Here is a 15,144-nt window from a genome sequence, read left to right on the forward strand (position 1 = left end):
ATATAGTCTTTAAGTGGTATTGTTTTAATAGACTGCATGAAGTTTGAGATTTGGTATTTATTCATATGTTAGTGTCAATTGTTACAATTTTTGGATCTTTGAAAACTCATGGGTGGAATTTTTAGATTTCTTTTTTTAAAATAGATCTTTATTGGAGTATAATTGCTTCACAAAACTGTGTCAGTTTCTGTTGTACAACAAAGTGAATCAGCTGTATGCATACATATGTCCCCATATCCCGTCCCTCTTGAGCCTCCCTCCCATCTTCCCTATCCCACCCCTCTGGGTCATCGCAAAGCACCGAGCTGATCTCCCTGTGCTATGCTGCTGCTTCCCATTAGCTATCTGTTTTACGTTCGGTAGTGCATATATGTCGATGCTACTCTCACTTCGCCCCAGCTTCCCCCTCCCACCCTGTGTCCTTAGGTCGATTCTCTATGTCTGCATCTTTACTCCTGCCCTGCAACTAGGTTCATCAATGCCTTTTTTTTTTTTTTTAGATTCCATATATGTGCGTTAGAATACGGTATTTGTTTTTCTCTTTCCGACTTACTTCACTCTGTATGACAGACTCTAGGTCCATCCACCTCACTACAGATAACTCAATTTCGTTTCCTTTTATGGCTGAGTACTATTCCATTGTATATATGTACCACATCTTTATCCATTCATCTGTCTGTGGACAGTTAGGTTGGTTCCATGTCCTGGCTATTGTAAATAGTGCTGCAGTGAACATTGTGGTACATGTCTCTTTTTGAATTACGGTTTTCTCAGGGTATATGCCTAGTAGTGGGATTGCTGGGTCATATGGTAGTTCTATTTTTAGTTTTTTAAAGAACCTCCATACTGTTCTCCATAGTGGTTGTATCAATTTACATTCCCACCAACAGTGCAGGAGGGTTCCCTTTTCACCACACCCTTTGCAGCATTTATTGTTTCTAGATTTTTTGATAATGACCATTCTGACCGGCGTGAGGTGATATCTCATTGTAGTTTTGATTTACATTTCTCTAATAATTAGTGATGTTGAGCATCTTTTCATGTGCCTCTTGGGCATCTGTATGTCTTCCTTAGTGAAATGTCTATTTAGGTCTTCCACCCATTTTTTAAATTGGATTGTTTGTTTTTTTTGATACTGAGCTCCATGAGCTGTTTGTATATTTTGGAGATTAATCCTTTGTTGTTTCATTTGCAAATATTTTCTCCCATTCTGAGGTTGTCTTTTTGTCTCGTTCATGGTTTAATTTGCTGTGCAAAAGTTTTTAAGTTTAATTAAGTCCCATTTGTATATTTTTGTTCTTATTTCCGTTACTCTAGGAGATGGGTCAAAAAAGATCTTGCTGTGGTTTTTGTTAAAGAGTGTTCTTCCTGTGTTTTCCTCTAAGAGTTTTATAGTGTCTGGTCTTACATTTAAGTCTTTAATCCATTTGGAGTTTATTTTTGTGTATGGTGTTAGGAAGTGTTCTAATTTCATTCTTTTCCATGTAGCTGTCCAGTTTTCCCAGCACCACTTCTTGAAGAGGCTGTCTTTTCTCCACTGTATGTTCTTGACTCCTTTGTTGTAAATTAGGTGCGCATATGTGCATGGATTTATCTCTGGGCGTTCTATCCTGTACCACCAATCTATATTTGTTTTTGTGTCAGTACCATACTGTCTTGATTACTGTAGCTTTGTGGTATAGTTTGAATTCGGGGAGACTGATTCCTCCAGCTCCATTTTTCTTTCTCAAGATTGCTTTGGCTCTTTGGGGTCTTTTGTGTTTCCATACAAATTGTGAACTTTTGTGTTCTAGTTCTGTGAAAAATGCCACTTGTCGTTTGATAGGGATTGCATTAATCTGTAGATTGCTTTGGGTAGTATAGTCATTTTCACAATATTGATTTTTCCAATCCTAGAACATGGTGTATTTCTCCATCTGTTTATGTCATCTTTGATTTCTTTCATCAGCGTTTTATAGTTTTCTGAGTACAAGTCTTTCGTCTCCTTAGGCAGGATTATTCCTAGGTATTTTATTCTTTTGTTGCGATGGTAAATGGGATTGTTTCCTTAATTTTTCTTTCTGATTTTTCGTTGTTGGTGTATAAGAATGCCAGAGATTTCTGTGCATTAATTTTGTATCCTGCAACCTTACCAAATTCATTGATTAGTTCTACTAGTTTTCTGGTGGCATCTTTAGCGTTTTCTATGTATAGTATCATGTCATCCACAGACAGTGACAATTTTACTTCTTCTTCTCCAATTTGTATTCCTTTTATTTCTTTCTCTTCTCTGATTGCCATGGCTAGGACTTTCAAAACTGTGTTGAATAAGAGTGGCGAGAGTGGACATCCTTGTCTTGTTCCTGATCTTCGTGGAAATGCTTTCAGTTTTTCACCATTGAGTATGATACTTGCTGTGGGTTTGTCATAAATAGCCTTTATTATGTTGAGGTAGATTTGCTCTGTGCCCATTTTCTGGAGAGTTTCTATCATAAATTGTTGTTGAATTGTGTGAGAAGCTTTTTCTGCATCTATTGAGATGATCATATGGTTTTTATTCCTTAATTTGTTAATGTGGTGTATCACATTGATTGATTTGCGTATATTCAAGAATCCTTGCATCCCTGGGATAAATCACACTTGACCATGGTGTATGATCCCTTTAATGGGTTGTTGGATTCTGTTTGCTAGTATTTTGTTGAGGAGTTTTGCATCTATGTTCATCAGTGATATTGGTCCATAATTTTCTTTTATTGTGATATCTTTTTCTGGTTTTGGTATCAGGGTGATGGTGGCTTTGTAGAATGAATTTGGGAGTGTTTCACCCTCTGCAGTTTTTTGGAAGAGTTTGAGAAGAATCGGTGTTAGCTCTTCTCTAAATGTTTGATAGAATTCACCTGTGAAGCCATCTGGTCCTGGACTTTTGTTTGTTGGAAGATTTTTTTTTTTTTGGTGGTACACGGGTCTCTCACTGTTGTGGCCTCTCCTGTTGTGGAGCACAGGCTCACGGGCCCAGCTGCTCCGCAGCATGTGGCATCTTCCCGGACACAAACCCGTGTCCCCTGTATCGGCAGGTGGACTCTCAACCACTGCGCCACCAGGGAAGCCCCTGTTGGAAGATTTTTAATTACGGTTTCAATTTCATTACTTGTGATAGGTCTGTTTATATTTTCTAATTCTTCCTGGTTCAGTCTTGTAAAATTGTACCTTTCCAAGAATTTGTCCATTTCTTTGTGGTTGTCCATTTTATTGGCATATAGTTGTTTGTAGTAGTCTCTTATAACCCTTTGTATTTCTACCATGTTGGTTCTGATTTCTCCTTTTTCATTTCTAACTTTATTGATTTGCATCCTCTCCCTTTTTTCTTGATGAGTCTGGCTAAGGGTTTATCAGTTTTGTTTATCTTCTCAAAGAACCAGCTTTTAGTTTTTTTGATCTTTGCTATTTTCTTTGTTTTGCTATTTCTCTGTTTTCTTTGTTTCTATTTCATTTATTTCTGCTCTGATCTTTATGATTTCTTTCCTTCTACTGACTTTGGGTTTTCTTTGTTCTTTTTTCTCTAGCTGTTTTAAGTGTAAGGTTAGATTGTTTGAGATTTTTCTTGTTTCTTGAGGTGAGATTGGATTGCTCTCAACTTCACTCTTAGAACTGCTTTTGCTGCATCCCATAGGTTTTGGGTCGTCGTGTTTTCATTGTCATTTGTTTCTGTGTATTTTTTAATATCCTCTTTGATTTCTTCATTGATCTCTCGGTTATTTAGTAGCACACTGTTTAGCCTCCATGTTTTTGTGTTTTTTACAGTTCTTTTTCCTGTAGTTGATATCCAGTCTCATAGCGTTGTGGTCAGAAAAGATGCTTGGTATGATTTCAATTTTTTTAAATTTTCTGAGGCTTGATTTGTGACCCAAGATGTGATCTATCCTGGAGAATGTTCTGTGTGCACTTGAAAGTGTATTCTGCCACTTTTGAGTGGAATGTTCTATAAATATCAATTAAATCTATCTGTTCTGTTGTGTCATTTAAAGCTTATGTTTCCTTATTTATTTTCTGTTTGGATGATCTGTCCATTGGTGTAAGTGGCATGTTAAAGTCCCCTACTGTTGTGTTACTGTCGATTTCTCCTTTCATGGTTGTTAGCATTTGCCTTACGTGTTGAGGTGCTCCTGGGTTGGGTGCGTAAACATTTATAATTGTTATATCTTCTTCTTGGATTGATCTTGTGATCTTTATGTGGTGTCCCTCCTTATCTCCTGTAACAGTCTTTATTTTAAAGTCTATTTGATTAGATATGAGTATTGCTACTCCAGCTTTCTTTTGCTGTCCATTTTCATGGAATAACTTTTTCCATCCCTTCACCTTCATTCTGTATGTGTCCCTAGGTCTGAAGTGGGTCTCTTGTAGACAGCATATACATGGGTCTTGTTTTTATATCCATTCAGCCAGTCTGTGTCTTTTGGTTGGGGCATTTAATCCATTTACATTCAAGGTTATTATCGATATGTATGTTCCTGTTACCATTTTTTTAATTGTTTTGGGTTTGTTTTTGTGGGTCTTTTTCTTCTCTTGTGTTTCCCAACTAGAGAAGTTTCTTTAGCATTTGTTGTAAAGCTGGTTTGGTGGTGCTGAATTCTCTTAGCTTTTGCTTGTCTGTAAAGGTTTTAATTTCTCTGTCGAATCTGAATGAGATCCTTGCTGGGTAGAGTTATCTTGGTTGTAGGTTTTTCTCTTTCATCACTTTAAGTATATCCTGCCACTCCTTTCTGGCTCGCAGAGTTTCCTCCGAAAAATCAGCTGATAACCTTATGGGGACTCCTTTGTATGTTATTTTTTGTTTTTCCCTTGTTGCTTTTAATATTTTTTCTTTAAATTTAAATTTTGTTAGTTTGATTAAACTGTGTCTTGGTGTGTTTCTCCTAGGGTTTATCCTGTATGGGACTCTCTATGCTCCCTGGACTTGGGTGACTATTTCCTTTCCCATGTTAGGGAAGTTTTCGACTCTAATCTCTTCAAATATTTTCTCAGACCCTTTCTTTTCCTCTTCTTCTTCTGGGACCCCTATAATTCGAGTGCTGGTGCATTTAGTGTTGTCCCCGAGGTCTCTGAGATTGTCTTCAATTCTTTTCATTCTTTTTTCTTTACTCTGCTCCTTGGCAGTTATTTCCACCATTTCGTCTTCCAGCTCACTTATTCGGTCTTCTGCTTCAGTTATTCTGTTATTGATTTCTTCTAGTGTATTTTTCATTGCAGCTATTGTGTTGTTCATCTCTGTTTGTTTGTTCTTTAGTTCTTCTAGATCTTTGTTAAACATTTCTTGTATTTTGTCAATCCGTGCCTCCATTCTATTTCCAATATTCTGGATCATCTTTACTATCTTTACTCTGAATTCTTTTTCAGGTAGTTTGCCTATTTCCTCTTCATTTATTTGGTCTTGTAAGTTTTTACCTTGCTCCTTCATCTGTGACATATTTGCTGTCTTATTTATTTATTTAATTGTGTCCCTGTCTTACTGGTTGTTTGGCCTGAGGTTTCCAACACTGGAGCGTGTTGGCTGTTGGGTAGAGCTGGGTCTTCATGCTGAGATGAGGACCTCTGTGAGACCTCATTCCGATGAATATTCCCTGGGGTCTGAGGTCCTCTGTTAGTCCAGTGGTCACGGCACAGAGCTCCTACCACAGGAGCTTCGGCCCGACCCCTGGCTCATGAACCAAGATCCCACAAGCTGCATGGGGTGGCAAAAAAAAAACAAAAACAGAGAACAATAACAAAGTAAAAAATAAAGTTAGACTAGGAAAATAACAGATATGTTAGAAAGAATATAAAAATAAAAATATAGATGAATCAACAACTGGAAGGTACAACAGTACCACAATAGTAAAAAAAAAAAAAAAAGAGGAGGAGGGAAAAGAGAAAAGAAAAGCGGGGTGGGGGTCGGGGGGGGAAGGCCTTGGCTGTGGAGGGCAGGGCCTAAGCAAGGGTGTGGTTTGGGCAGTGGGCGGGGCCTATGCTCAGGACCCACAGGGCTGGAAAAGGCCCTGGGGGCTGTGGGGGGTGGGGCTTAGGCTCAAGGAACAGAAGGGGCCCAGGCGTGGCCCCACCCCTGGTCTCAGAGGGCAGGGGACCTCACTTGGGAGCCCTGCAGGCTTCCTGGGCTCGAGTGGGCAGAGCAAATGCTCTCCGCTCCTCTGCTGCTCCTCCGGTCCCGGAGGGCCCCTCGCACCTGCCTCTCCTGTTCTCCCCTCAGCCTCCCTCCTATGTCCCCAAGGACCCACACGGCCTGGAGGGGGCTTTGGAGAGCAGGGGACCGGCCTGGGAGCTCAGCAGGCTCCCTGTACCCGAGTGGGCGGGGCAGTCACCCTCTGCTCCTCCTGCCTACTTCTCCTGATCTCCTTGGCCTCAGGGGTGCCAATCCTGTCCGGCCTCCACTTCTCCCTCCTCTTCCCCGCACGTCCTGCTGGTTCACTTGGGGGTTCCCTCCCGTCTCCTTGGGCATCAGGGTCCCCCACCAGCAGCCAGCAGGTGCCCTAGTTGTGGGAAGACCCGCATCTTCCCACACCGCCATCTTGACTCCTCCCCCTAGATCTCTTAACTGAGACTTATTTCTACAACTGAGGAGATGTGGCAGATGGAGCTTCCTGCTACATTGGTTTTTCCCCCCAACTTTCTACTAATTTAGTATGAAGAGACCTCCAGCAAGCCTTTTCTATCTAAAAACATGTCCAGACAGTGACCAGAGCCCATATGGGGTTGGAAAACGGGAATGCTAGGAAGGAATGGGGAGGAAATTTTGTTGCTTATTATATGTCTGTATTACTTAATTTTTTTATAGAAATGTGTTATATATGTGTAATTACATTAAAACAAGCCGTCAAAACAATTATCTAAATCACCATGTGGTGAGCAGTCAGTCTAACCCTCGTTTTCTAGGTTTGGGCAATACTCTTTACTACATTTGCAAGTCTTTCTGGTAACCAGTGTGAGGCAGGAAAGGTGTGAGCCTTGATATTTACTAGCAAGTGCCCCTGTTTCCTCCATCCCCCCATAGGACTGTGCAGGAAAATAGGCTAGAATGAGACTTCGAAAAGCATGACATCTCAGACTGGAGTTGATCTTCCTGGCCACCAGGTGACGCTTGTGTGTCTCTGCAGGGAAAGAGATTTGAGTAACAATCTAGACAGTAATTTTTAGAAATTCAGGATATTTAACAAATCACCAGATTATCTCATGCAGAAATGGAGTATAGGTGTTTCTTGACACGTTTTTATAAACAGATCAGAAAATTTTACCTTGGTAAGAAATTCTGTTTTCTCCTCAATTAAGATGACATTCTGATTTCATTCTGAAGATCCTCATATCTAAATTCTAAAGTTATAGTTAAGATTGTAGGCATTAGGTTAACAATCAAAAAGTGCAGAGTGGGACTTCCCTGGTAGTGCAGTTGTTAAGAATCCACCTGCCAATGCAAGGGACATGGGTTAGAGCCCTGGTCCGGGAAGATCCCAAATGCCGTGGAGAAACTAAGCCCATGTACAACTATTGAGCCTGTGCTCTAGAGCCCGTTGGCCACAACTACTGAAGCCTGCCTGCCTAGAGCCCATGCTCCATAACAAGAGAAGCCACCGCAATGAGAAGCCCGCACACTGCAATGAAAAGTAGCCCTTGCTCACCACAACTAGAGAAAGCCCGTGCACAGCAATGAAGACCCACTGCAGCCAAAAATAAATAAATAAAAAATGTGCATGGTGTATGCATATTCACTTCACTCCAAATTGTAGGTTGACCCCATGCAGGTAAAAAGTCAGACATATCTCAGACTTTACCTCCCCTGCAGGATAACTGAAAAACATTTGATTCCTTCCTAACTCTGGGTTACATTGCAAAACAATATTCTATCAATTTAATACATCATAATGACACAAAATTCAGGGCCAACCAATTCTTGGCTTTTCACAGCACTTGAGAGTGATTCCAGCACACTTAGCCTCACACCCTTTTTTAACCTCCCTAATGTGTGTCTGTGTCTTAAGACACATACACAAATGTATGAATCATAATAGCAAAATAACTGGAAATAATTCACGTCTATCAACACTAGAACAAATTTAAAAATTGTGGTAAGCTCATAAAATGGAATACTATACAACAAGGAAAATGAATAAGATATAATATTGATTGAAATAAGACAAGCACAAAATATATATCATGTGATTCCATTTATATAAATTAAAAAACAGGCAGAATTAATCAGTGGTTTTAGAAGTCAAGGTAGTAGTTACATTTGGGGAGGAGGTGAGGGTAGTAATTTGGAAGGAGAATGGAGGGATTTCTGGGTACTAGTTGTGTTCTACTGCTTTACCCAGATATCTTCATTTTGTGATAGTTCATTAAAGCTGTACATTTATCCTTTGTACACTTCTCTTTCTGTTTTTATTTTATATTGGAGTATAGTTGATTTACAATGTTGTATTAGTTTCAGGCGTACAGCTAAGTGATTCATTTATACATATACATATATCCATTCTTTTTCAGATTCTTTTTCCATATAGGTTATTGCAGAGTATCAAATAGAGTTCCCTGTGCTGTACAGTAGGTCCTTGTTGATTGTCTTATTTTATACATAGTAGTGTGTATATATGTTAATCGCAAATTCCTAATTTATTCCTACCCACCTCCAACCTTTCCCCTTTGGTAACCATAAATTTGTTTTTGAAGTCTATGAGTCTGTTTCTGTTTTGTAAGTTCATTTGTATCTTTTTTTTTAGATTCCACATATAAGTGATGTCATGATATTTGTCTTTCTCCATCCATGTTGCTACAAGTGGCATTATTTCATTCTTCTTTATGGCTGAGAAATATCCCATTGTATATATGTACCACATCTTCTTTATCCATTTCTCTGTTGATGGAAATTTAGGTTGCTTCCATGTCTTGGCTATTGTAAATAGTGCTGCAGTGGACACTTGGGTGCCTGTATCTTTTTAAAAAAATTTTTATTGGAATATAGTTGATTTACACTGTTGTGTTAGTTTCAGGTGTACAGCAAAGTGAATCAGTTACACATATACGTATATCCACTATTTTTTAGATTCTTTTCCCATATAGGCCATTACAGAGTATTGAGTAGAGTTCCCTGTGCTATACAGTATGTCCTTATTATTTACCTGTTTTATATATAGTAGTGTTTATATTGTCAGTCTTAGTCTCCCAATTTATCCTTCTCCCCTTTTCCCCCGGTAACAATAAGTTTATTTTCTACATCTGTAACTTTATTTCTGTTTTGTAGATAAGTTCATTTGTACCCCCTTTTTTTTAGATTCCACATATAAGTGATATTGTGATATTTGTCTTTCTCTGACTTCACTCAGTATAACGATCTCTAGGTCCATCCATGTTGCTACAAATGGCATTATTTTGTTCTTTTTTATGGCTGAGTAATATTCCATTGTATATATGGACCACATTTTCTTTATCCATTCCTCTGTTGATGGATGTTTACGTTGCTTCCATGTCCTGGCTATTGTAAATAGTGCTGCAATGAACATTGGGGTGCATGTATCTTTTTGAATTCTGGTCTTCTCCGAATATATGCCCAGGAGTGGGATTGCTGGATCATATGGTAGCTCTGTTTTTAGTTATTTTATGAACCTGCATACTGTTCTCCGTAGTGGCTGTATCAATTTACATTCCCACCAACAGTGTAGGAGGGTTCCCTTTTCTCCACACCCTCTCCAGCATTTATTGTTTGTAGATTTTTTGATGAGGCCGTTCTGACTGGTGTGAGGTGATACCTCATTGTAGTTTTAATTTGCATTTCTCTAATAATTATTGATGTTGAGCATCTTCTCATGTGCTTTTTCGTCATTTGCATGTCTTCTTTGGAGAAACGTCTATTGAGATCTGCCCAGTTTTTGACTGGGTCGTTTGTTTTTTTGATATTGAGCTGCATGAGCTGTTTGTATATTTTGGAGATTAATCCCTTGTCAGTTACTTCATTTGCAAATATTTTCTCCCACTCTAAGGGTTGTCTTTTCATTTTGTTTATGGTTTTCTTTGCTGAGCAAAAGCTTTTAAGTTTAATTAGGTCCCATTTGTTTATTTTTATCTTCATTACTTGAGGAGGTGGATCCAAAAAGATACTGCTGAGATTTATGTAAAAGATTGTTTTTCCTGTGTTTTCTTCCAAGAGTTTTATAGTATCTGGACTTACATTTACGTCTTTAATCCATTTTGAGTTTATTTTTGTGTATGGTATTAGAGTATGTTCTAATTTCATTCTTTTACATGTAGCTGTCCAGTTTTCCCAGCACCACTTATTGAAGAGACTGTCTTTTCTCCATTGTGTAGTCTTGTCTCCTTTGTCATAGATTAATTGACCATAGGTGTGTGGTTTTATTTCTGGGCTTTCTATCCTGTTCCATTCATCTATATTTCTGTTTTAGCTCCAGTACCGTACTGTTTTGATTACTGTAGCTTTGTAGTATAATCTGAAGCCAGGGAATTGATTCCTCCAGCTCTGTTTTTCTTTCTCAGGATTGCTTTGGCTATTTGGGGCCTTTTGTGTTTCCATACAGATTGTAAAAATGTTTTGTTTTAACTCTGTGAAAAATGCCATTGGCAATTTGATAGGAATTGCATTGACTCTGTAGATAGCTTTGGGTAGTATAGTCATTTTGATAATATTGATTCTTCCAGTCCAGTAACATGGTATATTTCTCCATCTGTTTGTCATCGTTTATTTCTTTCATCAGTGTCTTATAGTCTTCTGAGTACAGGTATTTTGCCTCCTTAGGTACGTTTATTCCCAGGTATTTTATTCTTTTTGATGGGATGATAAATGTGATTGTTTCCTTAATTTCTCTTTCTGATCTTTTGTTCTTAGTGTATAGGAATGCAAGAGATTTCTGTGTATTAATTTTGTATCCTCCAGTTTTACTATAGCTCATCAATGAATTTGGTAGTTTTCTGGTAGCATCTTCAGGATTTTCTATGTATAGTATCATGTGACCTGCAAACAGAGACAGTTTTACTTCTTCTTTTCCAATTTGGATTCCTTTTTTTTCTTTTTCTTCTCTGATTGCCATGGCTAGGAGTTCCAAAACTATGTTGAATAAAAGTGGTGAGAGTGGACATCCTTGTCTCATTCCTGATCTTAGAGGAAATGCTTTCAGTTTTTCACAATTGAGAATGATGTTTGCAGTGGGTTTGTCGTATGTGGCCCTTATTTGTTGAGGTAGGTTCCCTCTGTGCCCACTTTCTGGAGAGTTTTTATCGTAAGTGTTGTTGAATTTTTTGAGAAGCTTTTTCTGCATCTTTCGAGATGATCATGTGGTTTTTGTCTTTCGTTGATGTGGTGTATCACACTGATTGATTTGTGGATATTGAAGAATCCTTGCATCCCTGGGACAAATCTCACTTGATCATGGTGTATGATCCTTTTAATGTATTGTTGGATTCGGTTTGCTTGTATTGTGTCCCAGCTGTCTGTCCCAGCTGATCTCTCTGCTGGTGAGGGAGGCTTTCCCCGGGTATGGGAGTCTCATCTGTTCTTCAGCTCCCCACCAGGGGTGCAGGTCCGTTCCCATGCTGCCCGGCTGTGTGGGGATTTTTCTTGTCCTTTTAGGTTTCTAAGGTCTTTTGCTAGTGTTCAGCAGGTGGTCTGTGAGACTTGTTCCATTTGTAGATGTAGTCTTTTTTTTTTTTTTGCGGTACGCGGGCCTCTCACTGTTGTGGTCTCTCCCGTTGCGGAGCACAGGCTCCGGACGTGCAGGCTCAGCGGCCATGGCTCACGGGCCCAGCCGGTCTGCAGCATGTGGGATCCTCCCAGACCGGGGCACGAACCCACGTCTCCTGCATCGGCAGGCAGACTCTCAACCACTGCGCCACCAGGGAAGCCCTGTGGATGTATTCTTGATGTACTTGTGGGGAGAGGTGAACTCCATGTCCTCCTTTTCCACCATCTTGACTCTTCCCCCTGTTAAACATTTCTTGTATCTTCTCTGTCTGTGCCTCCATTCTTTTCCTGAGATCTTGGATTCTCTTTACTGTCATTACTCTGAATTCTTTTTCAGGCAGATTGCCTATCTCCACTTCATTTAGTTGTTCTTCTGGGTTTTTATCTTGTTCCTTCACCTGGAACAAGACAGCAGATACTTTTCTGCTGTCTCATTTTGTCTGACTTTCCGTGTTTGTGGTCTCCTTTTCACAGGGTGCAGGATCATACTTCCTCTTGCTTCTGGTGTCTGCCCCCTTGTGGGTGAGGTTGGTCCAGGGCCTTGTGCAGGATTCCTAGTGAAAGGGACTGGTGCCTGCCCACTGGTGGGTGGAGCTGGGCCTGTCCCTCTGGTGGGCAGGACCATGTCAAGGCCTGTATTTAGAGGTGGCTGTGAGCTCAGGAAGACTTTAGGCAGCCTGTCTGCTGATGGGTGGGGCTGTTTTCTCTCCCTGCCCCTGCTGGTTGTTTGGCCTGAGGTGTCCCAGCACTGGAGTCTGCCGGCTGTTGGGTGAGGCCAGGTCTCGGTGCCAAAATGGTGACCTCTGGGAGACCTCACACTGATAAGTGTTCCCTAGGGCCTATACCACCAGTGTCCTTGCCTCCACAGTGAGTCATAGCGAACCCTTACCTCCCCAGGAGAGTCTCCAAGACCCACATGTAGATCTAGCCCAGGCTTCTGTGGAGTCACTGTTTTGTGCTGGGTCCCAGTGCATGTGAAACCCTGTGTGTGCTCTGCAAGGGTGGAATCTGTTCCCCAGTCCCGTGGCGCCCCTGCATTCAAGCCTTGCCGGCCTTCAAAGTCAAGTGCTCTGGGGGCTCCTTCTCCCAATGCCAGACCCTCAGTCTGGGGAGCCTGATGTTCGGCTCAGAACTCTCACTCCTGTGGGAGAACTTCTGCCATATAATTATTTTCCAGTCTGTGGGTCGCCCACCTGGTGGGTATGGGATTTGTTTATATTGTGAAAGTGCTGCTCCTACCATTTTGTTGTGGCTTCTTCTTTGTCTTTGGATGTGAATATCTTTTTTGGTAGGTTCCAGTCTTTTTTATCAATGTTTGTTCAGCAGTTAGTTGTGATTTTGGTGTTTTCGTGAGAGGAGGTGAGCTCAAGTCCTTCTGCTCCACCATCTTGTCCAGAATCCTGTACACTTTCCTATATGTGCGTTATACTTTGAATTTAAAAGTCTAAAATACGTAAATAATTTTTTCCTAATACCTATCAACCACCCAGAGATTTAAAATCAACAGGCATAAGATTTTAGTATTTATATGTTGTATACATAGTAAAAGTTCAACAAATAGCATATTGATTGATTTCATCTAATTAAAGCTATTTTGATACCAGACTGAATTTTTTTTCTGGCCATGGATATTTTGTTATAAACTTTTGAGTGCAGGAATAACATTGGTTAGGTCTAAAGTGAGGCAGCCTTTTGTGATCTGTCATGTATGAAAAAATCTGGTTGAAATGAGTGTTTGATAAGGGATGCTTTCCATTGGATAAAGTCCTAGCTCTTTCTCGTGCCTTTGTGATTTGACACCCACCTACCACCTCAGCCTCATCTAGACCTACTTCTCCCCTTACCCACCTTCCTTCTGGCCACACCATAAGCAATACAAAATTCCCTGTGGTTCTCTGATCCCACGTTGATCAGTCTACCTGGACCACTGCCCACACCCATTTTTTTCGCCGGTCCAGTCCTAGTCTCTATCAATTCTCCATTTAGTTTTCATTCTTCGTTTACTTCACAGTGGCCATATACTCCCCAGTCAGCACAGCCCACCCTGGAACACTGATCATACACATAACACATTTGCAGACGTATCTGTCTTTCCTACCAAACTGTAAGTGTAAAAGGAGTCGATACAAGTATTCCAAATACCTGTAACGGTTCTGGGCACATGGTAGATGCTAATAAGTATTGTTGGAACCAAAGATCTAACTGTGAAAATAGTACTCTCTCTCATTCTCCACACAGCAGGGAGCCACTGGGAGCATATGCCTCCCTTGCTTTAAACTCTCCAACAGCTTCCCAAACCAACTCACAGAAAATCCAGGGTCCTTACTGTGGCCTATAAAATATTATGTAATCTGGTCCCTGCCTAATACTCTGTCCTTTGCTTCTGCTATTCTCTTTAATCCCTAAACTCTGGCCTCATTGGCCTCCTTTTTCATACCTGCACACACCAATCTCATCTCCCCTTAGGGTTTTGTACTTACTCCTTCCTCTGTCTGCAGTGGCGCCCTCACAGTGTCATCCTGGCTGCTGCGGTGGCGGCCCTGAAGGGCCTTCAGGAATGCTGTGCATGGGCATCCGGACCTGTCTGGTCCAGCAGCAGCAGGGAGGCGGCCCCGTCCTGGCACCGCTACCCACACGAAGCACGACCTCTCGTCTACTGCTCAGACGCTGGCTGGGCCGTGGGGGCCAAGGAGTCTGACTCTTAAGACTGAGCCAGCCGCTTCCCAGTGCAACGTTGCTAGAGGACCTCGTGACCAGGGGGAAGGAGGCCGAGATGGCGCAGCTGCTGGACCACGAGCCCCGGTAGCTCTCGCAGCCTGGACGGAGCAGGCAGGACTATGGACCCAAAGGCAGCTTTCAGAAACAGAAGCTAAGGACTGCTGGCTTCAGAGGCCCCCCCAGCTTCAGCCGGCCGGTGGTGCGGAGAACTGGCCTCTTCCCCATCTGGGAGGACTTCCGGCGCGTCTAGCAGTGGACGCTGGACCACTGCCACGAGTGGAGTTCAGCCGCAGACCCCACCGGGGACCACGCCTGGCGTGGGGAGGGCTGGTGAGCCTCCTTGTCCTAGCCCCATCCAGCTTCCCCGTGGCCTTGGTGGAAGGTGCGACGGCCCCAGTAGTTCTGTACTGGGCCAGCAGGTGGAGGCGGCTGTCCCCTAACCCCGTTGGTCTCTGCTGGGCACCCAAGAGCCGCACGGACCTGGACCCGGGGCGGCACGCCCTCTGCCGCGGTCCCATGGGGCCGCGTGTGCGCCACCTTCAGGGAGCCATGGGCGTGTCTGTCCAGGCCAGAGGCTTCAAGGACTAGAGTAGGATCCAGGAAGCCTGCAGATCTCCCTCCTTCCCTCAAAGGAAGCCCAGGTCTTCAGAGAAGACCGTTCAGTATCCTCAGACCCTGGGATGTGAGCCTTGCCTGAGAGCTGGTTGTGATGGACTGTG

General features: G+C 41.9%; 1 pseudogene; it reads left to right on the forward strand.

Moving 5' to 3' along the window:
* Positions 1–14,865, forward strand: part of LOC132417737 (alpha-ketoglutarate-dependent dioxygenase alkB homolog 4-like) — a 71,102-nt pseudogene extending 56,237 nt beyond the window's left edge.
* Positions 14,866–15,144: the final 279 nt, after the last annotated feature.

Source organism: Delphinus delphis, chromosome 21, assembly GCF_949987515.2.
Source record: "Delphinus delphis chromosome 21, mDelDel1.2, whole genome shotgun sequence".
Taxonomy (NCBI): Eukaryota; Metazoa; Chordata; class Mammalia; order Artiodactyla; family Delphinidae; genus Delphinus; species Delphinus delphis.